This window comes from Canis lupus, chromosome 18 (assembly GCF_003254725.2).
Source record: "Canis lupus dingo isolate Sandy chromosome 18, ASM325472v2, whole genome shotgun sequence".
Lineage (NCBI taxonomy): Eukaryota > Metazoa > Chordata > Mammalia > Carnivora > Canidae > Canis > Canis lupus.
Window position 1 is genome coordinate 7,141,000 of NC_064260.1, and position 12,777 is coordinate 7,153,776.

The 12,777-nt window shown below is 38.0% G+C and overlaps 1 long non-coding RNA gene across 5 annotated transcripts in view; it reads right to left on the reverse strand.

Moving 5' to 3' along the window:
- LOC112661504 (uncharacterized) overlaps positions 1-12,777 on the reverse strand; it is a 96,494-nt gene that overhangs the window by 61,575 nt on the left and 22,142 nt on the right. Inside the window, exon 5 of one of the 5 annotated variants that reach the window (XR_007403491.1) lies at positions 11,586-11,820. The exons of the other annotated variants lie outside the window; for them this stretch is intronic. This is a non-coding gene — a long non-coding RNA (uncharacterized LOC112661504). Of the gene's footprint in view, positions 1-11,585; positions 11,821-12,777 lie in introns of those variants that run through there. 5 annotated transcript variants of the gene reach the window in all.

Consider the following 12,777-nt stretch of genomic DNA (forward strand, 5'->3'; position numbering starts at 1 on the left):
TATACACAAATAAAATTAAATTGAAATATTCAGTGTTGTCAAGGAATGTGGTAATATCCTATCAACATTTAAAAATTATGTGTTGTGAACCTGGCAATTCTACATACAGATCTGTCTTTGAGAATAAATGTACGGAAAGCAGGGTAAAGATTTTCATTGCAGCACTGTTTCTAATCATGAAAACCTGGAAACCTTATATATGTTTACCTATAGGAATGAACTTGAATGGATACGATACTTGAATGGATACTTGTCCATACGATAGGATAATCTGCACAAAGTTAAAGGAAAATGAAGTGAATCTATAATGGTAGATGATAAAAAACCCTCCGCGACTCATTACGTGTAAATTTCATAGCAATATAAGCAAATAATCCCATTCATGTAAGAAGCACAAATTACACACATACACTTATATACACACACACATAATTGCCTACACACACGTATATAGGGAAATTGATTAAAATACATATACAGTGAATAGTTAATAGTTTCTTCTTTGCTAGAGAATAACAACGGGGTATGATGAGAACTTTATGCACTTGCTCCGTATGTATTTTAAATGTTATATGAGAAAATGTTGATGTATTTCTTGTGCAAACTTTTAACGAACACTTAAAAATTGGCAATTTTATTTTTTTATGTGGATATTGTGTATAGGGTTCTCCTCATCTTCCTACCTCTCGGTGTTGCAGAGTCCCACTGCTCAGCTGTGAAAACTATTCTTTCTTAGCCAGCTATAGTTCTCACTATTCACAATCCATTCCATGGCTTTGTTGACAAGTCTTACCTTTTAGCTCCAACCTCCAACTTTGCCCTGAAATGTTGTCTTACAGACAATTGTGTACTCAATATTGGATATCTGAGAATTTCTATATCTTCAAAACCAAAACTCCGCATTTAACTGTTTCTCTTCAAACCCTCTCTTCCCACTCGTTTCAGGAAACGGCACCTCCATTCATCAATTTTCTCAGGTCAAAAACCTTCAAGACCTTCTTGAAACTCTTTTTCTTTCAAATCTCGACTCCAACCCATCAGATAATTCAGTTAGGCTTCAGAACAATCTGGAACACTTTCTCCACCACTTTGATTCTGGTCCAAACCATTTTATTTCTCACATGGACTATTACAATAGCCTCCCCCAAAGGATCTTCTTACTTCCACTTCTGTCCCATCTGCGGTCCATCCTCCGCTCAGCTGTCAAGGGATCCTTCTAAAATCTGAATCAAATCGTTCTCCTACTCAAAAGCCTACAATGGCATAATACACTTAAGATCTCAAATCCGTTAATAAGGTTCATTGTGTCTAATAAGAGCTACCCCTGACTAACCTCCCCTATTGACCTATGATTCCACCATGCTCCCCCTTAGGTATCCCTTGTGAGTCCAACTACACTGGCAAACTAGCTGTTCTTTGTGTAAACTAGGCAGGGTTCTGTGTTACAATGTCTGCTCTACTCTTGACCTGAAGCTCTTCCCCCACATATATGTAGGCATTCTTTTCTTGCACCATTCAAGAGTTTGCTCTAAAATCACCTCTGTAGAGATGCCTTTCATATTACCATAACTAGGAAATGATCAACTCATCTTTCTCTGATCTTTTTCTTCATGGCACTTATTGTTACCTATGATGGACAATACATTGAGAAGGATTTGTCTGCAGAGTTCAGCTGGATCCTTATCACCAGAACAGCATGTTGAATGAATTAGTATTCCATGATAACAAATATTTTATTTGAATTAATCTCTTCTTGATTCTCTTTAGGAATAAAAATTATAGATTTTTCATAATTTCTCTTGTTTTTTGAAGTGAGCCTTTTTGCTTTGCTTTTTCAAATTTTGTTTTGTTTTATTCTTATGTTTCCTTTGTTTTATTTTTATGTATTAATTTTCTAAGCTTAAAAACTACGTTTTTGTTATATCCAGTTTGAAGGGGTATTATCTATATATGGTAAAGGGATAAACAATGAAAAATCAGTCTCCTTAATATACAGCTTTGTTTTGCAGTGGTAAACATTATAGAAGCCTTCAGGGTATTTATTGTTCCAGAGATAATCTAAGGATACACAAGCATTGTCTAATATCTAATTGGATTTTCCTCAAGAGATTTCTCCCTCAGTATGGAAATCGCACAAGTCAAAGGCTATTGCTATATTTTTATTTAAGAGGGGCAGAACTTCATTGTCACAGTTCAGGTCAAAAACATATTACATTATTGTGTCAGCACTGAATTCCAGCTAAGCCATCATAATTGTGGGTCATACAAATAGAAGAAATGACTACACTGGCTTTTATTATATGTGTTTGCTTACTCTCTAGAGAGCTTCAGACATGAAGGTCTGTGCTATTTATATGTATATAAAATCTGCTCCAGTCTGGACGACTTGCTCTCCTTACCTGGTGCACAAGCTGTATTCTAAGATTGTCTGCCACCATCATCCTGGGAATTCTCTTCACTTCTCTGGTATTGAATCTTGTGTTTCTTTTCTTTAATTAAGTCCTCTTTCAGGTCATGATCTCTGGTCCTGGGATCCAGTCCCTCCTTGGGCTCCCTGCTCATTGGGGAGCCTGCTTCTCTGTTCTCTATTTCTCTCAAATGAATAAATAAATAATCTTTTTTTTTTTTAAAGTTCTCTTTCTTATTTATTTCCTCATTTTTTTGGAGCACATCCTCTAGTAGCTGCCCAAGAAAGGGTAGGTGGGAGTTAATTTTTTTTGAGATTACACTTGTCTGAAAGTATCTTTATTCTTTATTCTATCGTTCCCTTGGTTGTTGGTTTAACAAACTTTAGAGCTCCAAGTTGGAAATAAAACTTCCTGTAGAAATAATGCAGGACCCTTCCTGGTCTTCTAACCTCTAATGTTGCAGTCGGAACAACCAGTTATTCTGATTCATATTCCCTTATTTATAGATTTATGACTTGTGTTTTCTCTCTCTCTCTCTCTCTTTCTCACTGTTGCTATCTCTCTCTGTCTCTATCCCTGTTGTCTGTCTCTTTCCATATATGCATAAAATGCCTTTCTGTCTCCCTGGCCATCTATCTCTGTTTCTCTCTGAAAGATTTTCTCATTGTCCACAGGACACAAACTTCACAGTGATGCACTTGCTTGGGTCTGACTTCATCTATGTCCTGGAGAAACTGTGAGTTATTTCATTGATGATTTCTTCTCCTTTTCCATTGTGTCCCTTCTGCCTTTCTGAAATCCCAGTTATTTAAATATTGGAGGCTATACACTGTTAATTTTCTCATCTTTTCTTAGTCTTGTCCTTTTATTTTATATTTATTTTCTCAATGTTATTTTCTAATGCTTTTTTTGTTTTTCATTTCTGCTAGCATACTTCAATTCCTCAATTTCCCTTTTTTTTTAAATAGCACCTCATTCTCTCTTCATTGAGTTAATCTATTATATCACTGAAAATAACGCCTTGTTTTTAAGTTCTCTTTCCCTGGATAGTTTCTATTTCTTTATCTTCCTTCATACATATGGTTCTTCCCTTATACAGATGGCAATTCTTGGTGGTGTGCTCAAAATTAAGGGAGGGAGAAAAAAAGCCAAGTGGAAGCTCTAAATCTGTGCTAATGGGTGGTTTTTCAAACTTTGAGTTTCACTTTAAAGTATTGGGGAGGGGAGCATTGCTTGGACAACCCTGATGTCAATATTTTCAAGTCTTTTTTTTTTCTTCGTCTGAGCATGTTCTACAAGATGGTGCCTTCCCTGAAAAGTAAAGGTTTAGCTGTCAGCTTTTTGGCAGCAACAAAGTGATGGTGGTTGGGAGGAGAATGTGACTCAGGAGTCAGCATCCTATAGACATGTAGTCATTTAACTCCCCTGATTTTGGTAAGGTCCAAAGGCTCTCACCAGTACTCCCAGTTCAGAGTACCTAAATTCTTTCTTTAGCTCTGAAAATGAACATTTCAGTACAATTTGTTAAGGTTTCTTTTGATAGATGCATGGAGTGGAAATACAGATGACCAATAAAACTTAGAAGGTGCTCAGTCTTGGGGTAACTGGGGAAAGTGAAGCTAAAACTATAACAATATACTTTAGATTGTCAGGCATTTTTTTTAAAAAATTTGATTGAAGTATAATATACATATTATATATCTTAATATATATTTAAATTGTGTGTGTGTGTGTGTGTGTGTGTATGTCTACATGTGGCCTGATAAATCACCACACTGAACCACAGTTCATAACCAGCAGCCAGATCCAGAGCAGACCCTTGCCAACTCCCTGGAATCCCCGCCTTGAGCCCTGTCCAGCTACTCTGCACAAAACAACTGACTTCTAACAGCCTAGATAAATTCTGAGTTTGCAAACAATATAAAGTTTGGTGACATCAAGCAATTGCAAAATTGGAGAGAAAGTCCTCTCCCTCACCACTGGTGGGGGCAGGGGAGCGGGGAGGGAAGATGTAAATTTATGCAAAACTTTACAGGGTATTTAGATAATGCCCATGTTCTTATTTCCTTGGACTTCCTTTCCATCATTCCTTTCTGGCTCTCCTTGCCCTCTTTAATGTAGGTTGATCTGTGTTTCCTCTTATCTAATTTACAATTCAGCCAACCATGTGCTATTGTGCTTCCTGATAAAATAGGCTTGCTCTTAGAGATGACTGTTAATGTTGACCTACAGTGCCTCTCATGTTCATCAATTCTGAGTTGCCTGCCAAATGTACCTGGCTCAAATTATACTTCCCAATGCTGCCTCTCCTTCCAGTCATCCCCAATTCCTTTAATTATTTCCCTGACAAAAACTGAAAATTCTGCCAATTATAAGTGTACTGAAAGCATCCCACAAATGGAATAAAATGGAAATTATATCTATGAAGCATCTACAGCCTCTAGTGCAAAGTGTGTGGTCAAAAATGTGTTTCCTTCCTTTTCCCTTTTGTTTAAAAAGCCTCACTTACCCTCAGAACAGCTCTGACCATCATGAAAAGCCAGAGTGGGGCACTTGCATGAAGTATAAAGAATCCTTTTGTTTTTCAGAGAAATGTTCATTGGTGGGCCAAGGTTTTTAAATAATATTTTTGCTTATTTTTTTGACAGTGATAAATACAATCTGGGAAATTGTAATTTCTTACAGTTTAATTATATTAAGCTGTTTCCAATTAGTAAAATCCTGGTGGTGTTTCATACTCAGATAAGCAAAGTGGTAGGAACTGAGAACAAGCAACATGAAGCACGTGGACATGGCAGTAAGTGTGCATGGCTTACAAAGGCAGAGGAATAACTGTCCAGGGTCGATATCAGAACTACTTCCAGTGCAGAGCCTGCTGGGCCACACTAGGTACTTCAGTGTGGTGGCATTTACCCAGATTCTCCCCATTCCTGGATTCCTCTGATATGGCTTCCTGTAGCTCACTGTAGCTTAATTTGTCTGACTTACCCCAAATTATGCCACAACACCCCAGAAAATATTTATTCTGACAGTAGCCTAATTTTCCTGGGTCTAGAGAAATAGGTAGGAAGGCTGAGAAATTGACACATTCCTTTAAAAATAAGCTGCTGAAAATTTAAAGAAATAGTTGTAAATTCTCTGAAATCACTATTGGTAGCTTATGGACACCAAAATAAGATGTCATCTTGCATTCAGAGAAGACTCTTTTCTTCCAATGGTTTAAGTGAACACTCTAAACATTTATACACAGTATGTATTTGAGCTATCTTTTATTCCCTGATTGAAAGGGATTTGCACTAAATTCCTTCATCTGCCTCTCACTCCCACATGGCCAGTGGCACAGAGCTTTTAATTTATTTAACTTGTTTATTTATTTATTACCAAAAATGTAGAGAATATTCGGCAAATAAACAGCCCCTTCAAAGACTGCATTTTTAATTGTGGTCTCATTAGTGCTCCTGCCCCTTGGAGATAACCAACATCTTGGAAGGACACAAAGCTTTTTATGATACATTTAGTCACGGACAAACTCTCAGTCTTTTGAGTTTCACCAGCCTTGATTTGTTTCATCATCATGAAAGTTAATTGAATACCTTTTGGCCCTTGATCTCCTGAACCTCTCAAATACTGTATAACTATGGGGATAATAATAGGAGTCTATGACTAATTAGAAATGGGAGGGAAATGGGGAGCCCAGCTTGGAGACAACTATTCCTTTTCTAACTATTCTCTCCTGTCCCCCAACCATAGCTATGCCCTGCAGCTCTACTCAAGGACATTTGCTTGTCTCTCACTGTACTTGGTTCTACAAGGACCTTGTTTGCTTTCTTTTCTTCTTTGGAAAGGGTTCAGAATATGCCACCCCAAAATGGGCCACTTTGGTGTATTAATTACTTTGAACTGAAGACACTTGAAAAACAGCAAATGCAAAGAGAGGCTTTCTCACTTTGAGCTGCCCTTATTTGCCTAAAGACAGGTCCTCTAAAAAGAACTCAATTATCATAAATGCCCTTCCCAGAAGTTTCATCAACCAGGAGGATGGACTCATCACAGGAGAGGAGACTAGAAGTAGACAGCATACCCAGACACATTTAGTCACACATTATCATATCTCCCATCTCTTCTTTTAAAGGCCCATTCATCTCTCCTAAAAATCACTTACTCTCCAAATCATCTACATAACCTCTCCCTTTTTCTATTCAGATGGGTATATAAACTTTCATATCTCACTGCTTTTTGGGGTATTCACTTTTTCCCTGTGGTGCCCCATGCATGTAATGTTAAGAGTTAGTAAATTTGTATAGTTTTTCTCCTGCGAATCTGCTCACTGTCAGTTTATTTCATAAAGCCAGCTTTACAACAACCTAGAAAGGTAGAGATAGAGTCTTTTTCCCCTTGAACTATGATCCTGACTAGTGCTTGTATAATACACAAACCCTTTTGATCTCTGGTCTTCTGTTTTCAGCAGCTTCTAGGATATTGCCATTCACATGATCCCAATGCACTAAACTGCTTATCTTTTCCTGTCCCTTAAAATCAACTTCTCTTTCCCATTTCTAGGATTATTCTGGTTAAATTTTCCCAAAGCTGTTGACCTGATCTGGAGCCAAAAGAGGACTAAGTATTTTCTTTGATTAAACATGAGATTATGAGCTTCTTGAGGGCAGGAGTTACTCTTTTTAAAAAAAAAAAAATATTTATTTATTCATGAGAGACAGAGAGAGAGAGAGAGAGAGAGAGAGAGGCAGAGACACAGGCAGAGGGAGAAGCAGGATCCTCACAGGAAGCCCGATGCAGGCCTCGATTCCGGGACTCTGGGCTCATGCCCTGAGCCAAAGGCAGAAACTCAACCACTGAGCCACCCAAGAGTCCCTGGCAGGAGTTGTTCTTTATGATTTTTATATCCTATAGTAAGTATCCTAGTGAGGCATCTCAATGAATATCTATTAATTATTGACTAGTTGATTAAAACGTTGTGTTAAGTGAGGCAAAATATTATACTTCCCAATGTAATGACCATTAGCTAAAAATCAGTCAGAAAATGTAAATGTATCAGAGCCTGTCTGTTTCTGCTGCTATCAAAACAGTTGCCTTACTAATGGTGAGTGGGAGGCAGAGGTTCTAGCCTCTGTCACCCTTGGTCCTGTTTAATCAGACTTATGGGGTGGAAAGAGATGAAAATCAATTATGCTTTACTAATCCCATTTTAACTGGCCCTTTATAGATAAAAAAATAATAAATTAACCTCAAATAGTGAAATCCTAAAACTACCTTGAATCACAGCATAATTATAATACCCGAGGCAACTAAAAACAAAATAAAACAACAACAAAAAACCAAATAAAATAAAACCTAATGATCATCATTCTAAAAATATTCAAACTTTCTTATAAATGCAATGATTCTGTGCATAATTACTTTGTACATACACCATTACTGGGACTGGATATAGCCTAAATTCTTCAAAGGCATTTTATTCTAAGAAGGAATCTGTCTTCAGAGACTCTACCCTATAGTGATACATGAACTCTTAACTTTGATGCAAGTAAAACATCAGCAGAGGTTTACCGAGAAGTGCATGTGATTAACACCCCTCGGCCCCCTTTAAGAATTACCCTGGAGTCCTAAATAATTAGGCAGCTCTGTAAAATTGTTTCCAGCTTTCTGAACTAACTAGCCTTTCTTGGAAGATACTGCAGGATTAAGGGCTTTGCTACCAGACAATGGCTTGAATACCTAAGATGACTTTGTTAGAAAGATGCCACAACTCCCTGGTGTGACATCTTTAATGGAAGTGATAAAATGTGAACTGCTCTGTGAAATGACTCTCTTTTTAAATGATGGTTGTGAAAGCCATTTACAATATTCTTTATTTAATGTTTTCCTGCTTATTGTGTTTTCTTTTTCTAATCCTGGAATTAACAATTAAATGTGTTTTGTTGGCTATCATCTAACATTTTTTTCACTAAAACATGTTCCGTCTCTAGCAATGATGAAAACTCTGTGCATAAGTCTACTTTATGAAAAGAGCTCCTTAAAGCTATTTTTTCCCTGACAGTTGTGTAGATCATTCATTCATTTAACTAACCATTTGTTGACACCATTATTATTATTATTATTAAGTTATTACTGAGCACTCATAGTACAAGAAGCAATACTGTGTTGCGGGGGATGGAAGTTAAATAAGAAAGTATACAAGGAGTTTAGATTCTAATGATAGAGTAGAACATGCAGCCTGAATAGCCACAATAAAAGCAGAGAATTAGAAATGTCACCCGCCTGCCCAGTGCTGGGCCTTTATTCCCATACTTGATTTCCAGCATTCAATCCACCCACTCTAACCACCACCACTTTGCACATGAGAGTTTCCCTCTTTGCCAGATGGCTCCCCAGCACCTGAATTTAGACCTCATTTCCTTTTCAGAAGAACAGTGCTCAAAGTCTTTGTCTCCAAGTACACATGCCCTCATTCTTCTGTGTTTTACCCTCTTCACCCAGACATGCATCACACAGGTGGGTCATTTCTAATGAAGTACCTCTAATGCTACCCATCTGCCAGGCTATATAAGGGGCTGACTTTCTCCTCCTTCTCAGCACTGAGGTGGAACAATTCACTGTACTTTCTACCCAGAACACACCATTCCACAGCAACCATGCCTCCTCCCATTTCTTGTAATATCCTGAATCACCAACATGACACCCTCTGACAGGCCAACGTAAAACACAAAACATGCAAACAGGCAAAGGATTTAGGGGACACAATCTGGCTACCTGTGAGCATCATGGCATTCAACCCCTTTTCCCACAGCTTCCTTCTAGAACCTTCCTCTACAAAAGGGCTCAGTGTGTGAAACCCAAATGATATGAAAGGGAGAAATAACTGAGCACATGAAAGAGGAAGATGTGATTCTGGCCAACATCACAATCAGTTCTACTGCCACTGATGATAAAAAAATGTGGGCTGAAAAAACTGTTACTGAATCTCCCCCCCCCCCCTTTTAAGAATGTCCTGAGAGGCACCAAAGCAGTCCACTGGATATTCCTCAGCCCTGAGGAAATTTGTGAGGGGATGGGGTAGTGGTCACATCGGCCCTATCAAGGACCTTTATTGAGTACTTAACAAATTATTCACTTCTTTCTTTCCCTACCCTACATCTTTCCCAGGTCTGCCAGTTTTGATTCTCTTCTCCTTACTAGTTTCAACAACTTGATTCTAAACTCTTGATTCTTTGCTCCACAGAGGACCTGGGTGCCTACAGTTTAATTGCTCTTTCTGCATCTCCTCCAGTTTCTGCAAATAGCTTTTCAATTATTTCTGGAGGTCCTAGCCCTAGAGTCTTTGAACTCATGCAATCTCAGAGGAAGATCCCCAACCCTTGTTCCTGCTTCCCCAAAGCTGCCCGCCCTTTTCTTTTAAGGTTATGAAATTCAGACAAACAGCAAGTAACGAGGAGCTTGCCAACTGAAAGTTTTAGATCAGAATTGTTGGGTCAAATTGGCACTAGACAAACTGAGCTAAGATGTATTAGCTTTTGCAACAGTGACAACCCCAAGAAATTTGGTGGCTTGCAAACACAACAAAAATATTTCTTGTTTAAGTTACAAAAGAAGGGCTGTTGCTCTGCTTCAGTTCTGCTCTCATTGGTAAGTTCTTCTGTCTGCTCATTTCTGGAATCTGAGAAGGAGAAGTTTCTATATGAGACCTGTGATTCTCATAGCAGAGACATGAATGCAAGAGTTTGAGTCCATCCACATTGTGTAAAACCTCTAATTAAATAAAGTTAATGTCATGGACATTTGCAACCCAGTGGCTAAAGCACAGTGGGCCAAGTCCTTATCACATATCCTCTTTCCCTGCCATGTAGGGCAGATCACTTAATACAGGGTGGGGATGCATAATTCTATTTCAAAGAAAAAGCAAATATTTGAAATACCCATTTGAAATACCCTTTGAACAATTTCAAAGGGAATATAAGTTAAGAGAGGGGAGAAGGAGAAAGGGTCCCAGGGACTAGAATCAGGTACAAAGCAGAGTTTGGTCCACAGGTCCACAAGAGATGAGAAATAAGTCAATTACTAATTTCCATAATATATCTATTTTTTATTACAAGCAATAGACACCTAACTCAAATTAGTTTAATTGAAAAAGGACCTAATGGGTTGGCAACTCCAAATGGACTTGAGGGATGCCAGCTGTATGCTCACAAATAAAGTCCCCCAGGAAGGTTTAAATAATGGAGAACAAAACAGAGAGTGGATAGTGGTAGATAGGAAAGGAAGAGAGCACATGATCAAGAAGAAAGTCACACTTTTCCTTTTGAAATGACTTGGGGGTCACTATATGAAGACAACTAAGAGTCAGCACATTTAAATGAAATACCACAACCACTTTTTCAACAACAAGCACCAAATAATTTCTTCTTCCCTCACTCATACTAAAGACACTTTTTCCCTAAGGAGGTTCACAAATGGGTTTTAAAAAACTTGAAAAGTGCTCATTAATTCTTATGAGTTCAGAAAAATTCCCAATTTCCATGTTCAGTGTTGCATCCCCTAATAACTTTTGTCTGATGAAAAAAAATTTCTTTCTTCTCTGACTGCCAGAGAATCTTAACAAAGTGTGCTAAAGAAATAGGATTCAGGCCACCTCTGTGTGGTAAAAAGGACCTTGACAGTCACCACGTTGTGTGAACAGTCACTCAGAGGTACCCTTCTCTGTGCAGGGTCTTGGACCTCACTCCCAAACTCTTTTGTTTCCTAAATTGTTCCTTTCTTTCCCATGCTTTTCAAAAACAATGAACACAATCAAATTAAGGGGCAAATGGCAGGAGCAACAAGGCTCTTTTCTCTATTTTTCCAATGTCTCTCCAAGAAGGGGCCTTCATGTAGGGCAATCACATGCCTTGATTTTTGACAGTAATGATTTGGTGAATTATGCCAGAAAGGCCAATCCAGAATTAAAAGCATTTTTCTAAAGGAAGATGAAGTTTTAAAAGGTGCTTTCCTGGTGTTTAATGATAGGGTTATGTATGGGTATATAAATGAAGTTCAAATTGCAAAACTAAACATATATATATACACTGCTTCATGGTTCTCATCTTGATAGTACCCATTGTTATGCTCTTATCCTTACTCTGCTGTGCTCAGCACAATAGATTGAGCCAACAACTTGTATTTATTGTATTCTGCTAATGTGGGCATAGTTTGGCACCTGTTCATTTTCTAATAAGGGCACAATGAGAAGTTGAATTCCTCCTCTGCGCACTGTGCACAGCAAAACCTGCATGGAGAGGCAGAATTGGGGGTCACTGTTTCTTTCCCCATCTACAACTGACCAAAGAAATCATACCACTTTCCACTGTGGTCATCAAGAAGATTCGCTGTTTTTCAAAGATAAAAGGTGAATGGGCATCTGTTGAAAGAATTAAAAGATTTTATTTTTCAGCAAAAAAAGAGATGTAGATATTGAAAAGCAAGATATATATCTGGTTTAGAATATCATTAGGATGGGCTTTTTGTCTTGTGCCCTCCAACAGATATCTATTGCATATCCAACCTTTTGATGGTGCACATGTCTCTTCTGTAATTTTGAGGATGAACTAAAACTCCAATTGCCTAGCATGGGTTGGTCAGTAGAAATATGAAAGGATAAGAGAAAATCAAAAGGTAAATGAGGACTTACCATGTACTAGATATATTTTACATTTAAAAATACTTCATAATAAGTCCACTATAAATATCTGAGGCTACTTTGATGAGCTATGGATAGTATTAGGTAGGGAAGGTTTGTAAGAATGGATTATAAAATGTTGAAGTTAACCAGATGTCTTAACCCCACAAGGGAGTCATGCTGCTTCTCTCCCCTTCCAGATAGAGAGGGATGAATGCCTAAAGGTGAGTGGTTGTGTCAGAGTCCCAAGAAAGCATGACCCGTTACTCTCAGATCAAACATTCCTTGCCTTAACCTAAGCCTCACTAGTAGGAAAGCCAACCACCCTCCAAATGACATTGTCAGAATGTGGGCAAGGGATTTTTTCTGTAAGTCTATGTTTCCTTCTCTATCGAATGAGCAAATTCTCCCAGTTGATCTCTAAAGCCCCTTTTAGTTCTAAAATTTGATTATTCTTTTTATCAAGACTTTCCCTCTCCAATAGCTCATGAGATTATTATTTTTAACACCCCATGAGAAAGGAAAGACAATTATTGTTAACCCTCTTTAAGGATGATTAAAGAAAGAAGGAGGATTTAACTTTGTACTTTATGCATAGTAACATAACATTAATGAAATAACCAGAAATAGAATACAAATCCACAGATGATTTGACTTCAAGGCATCCAGCTTTAGGAAAGTCCATGTTACAAAGGGTGA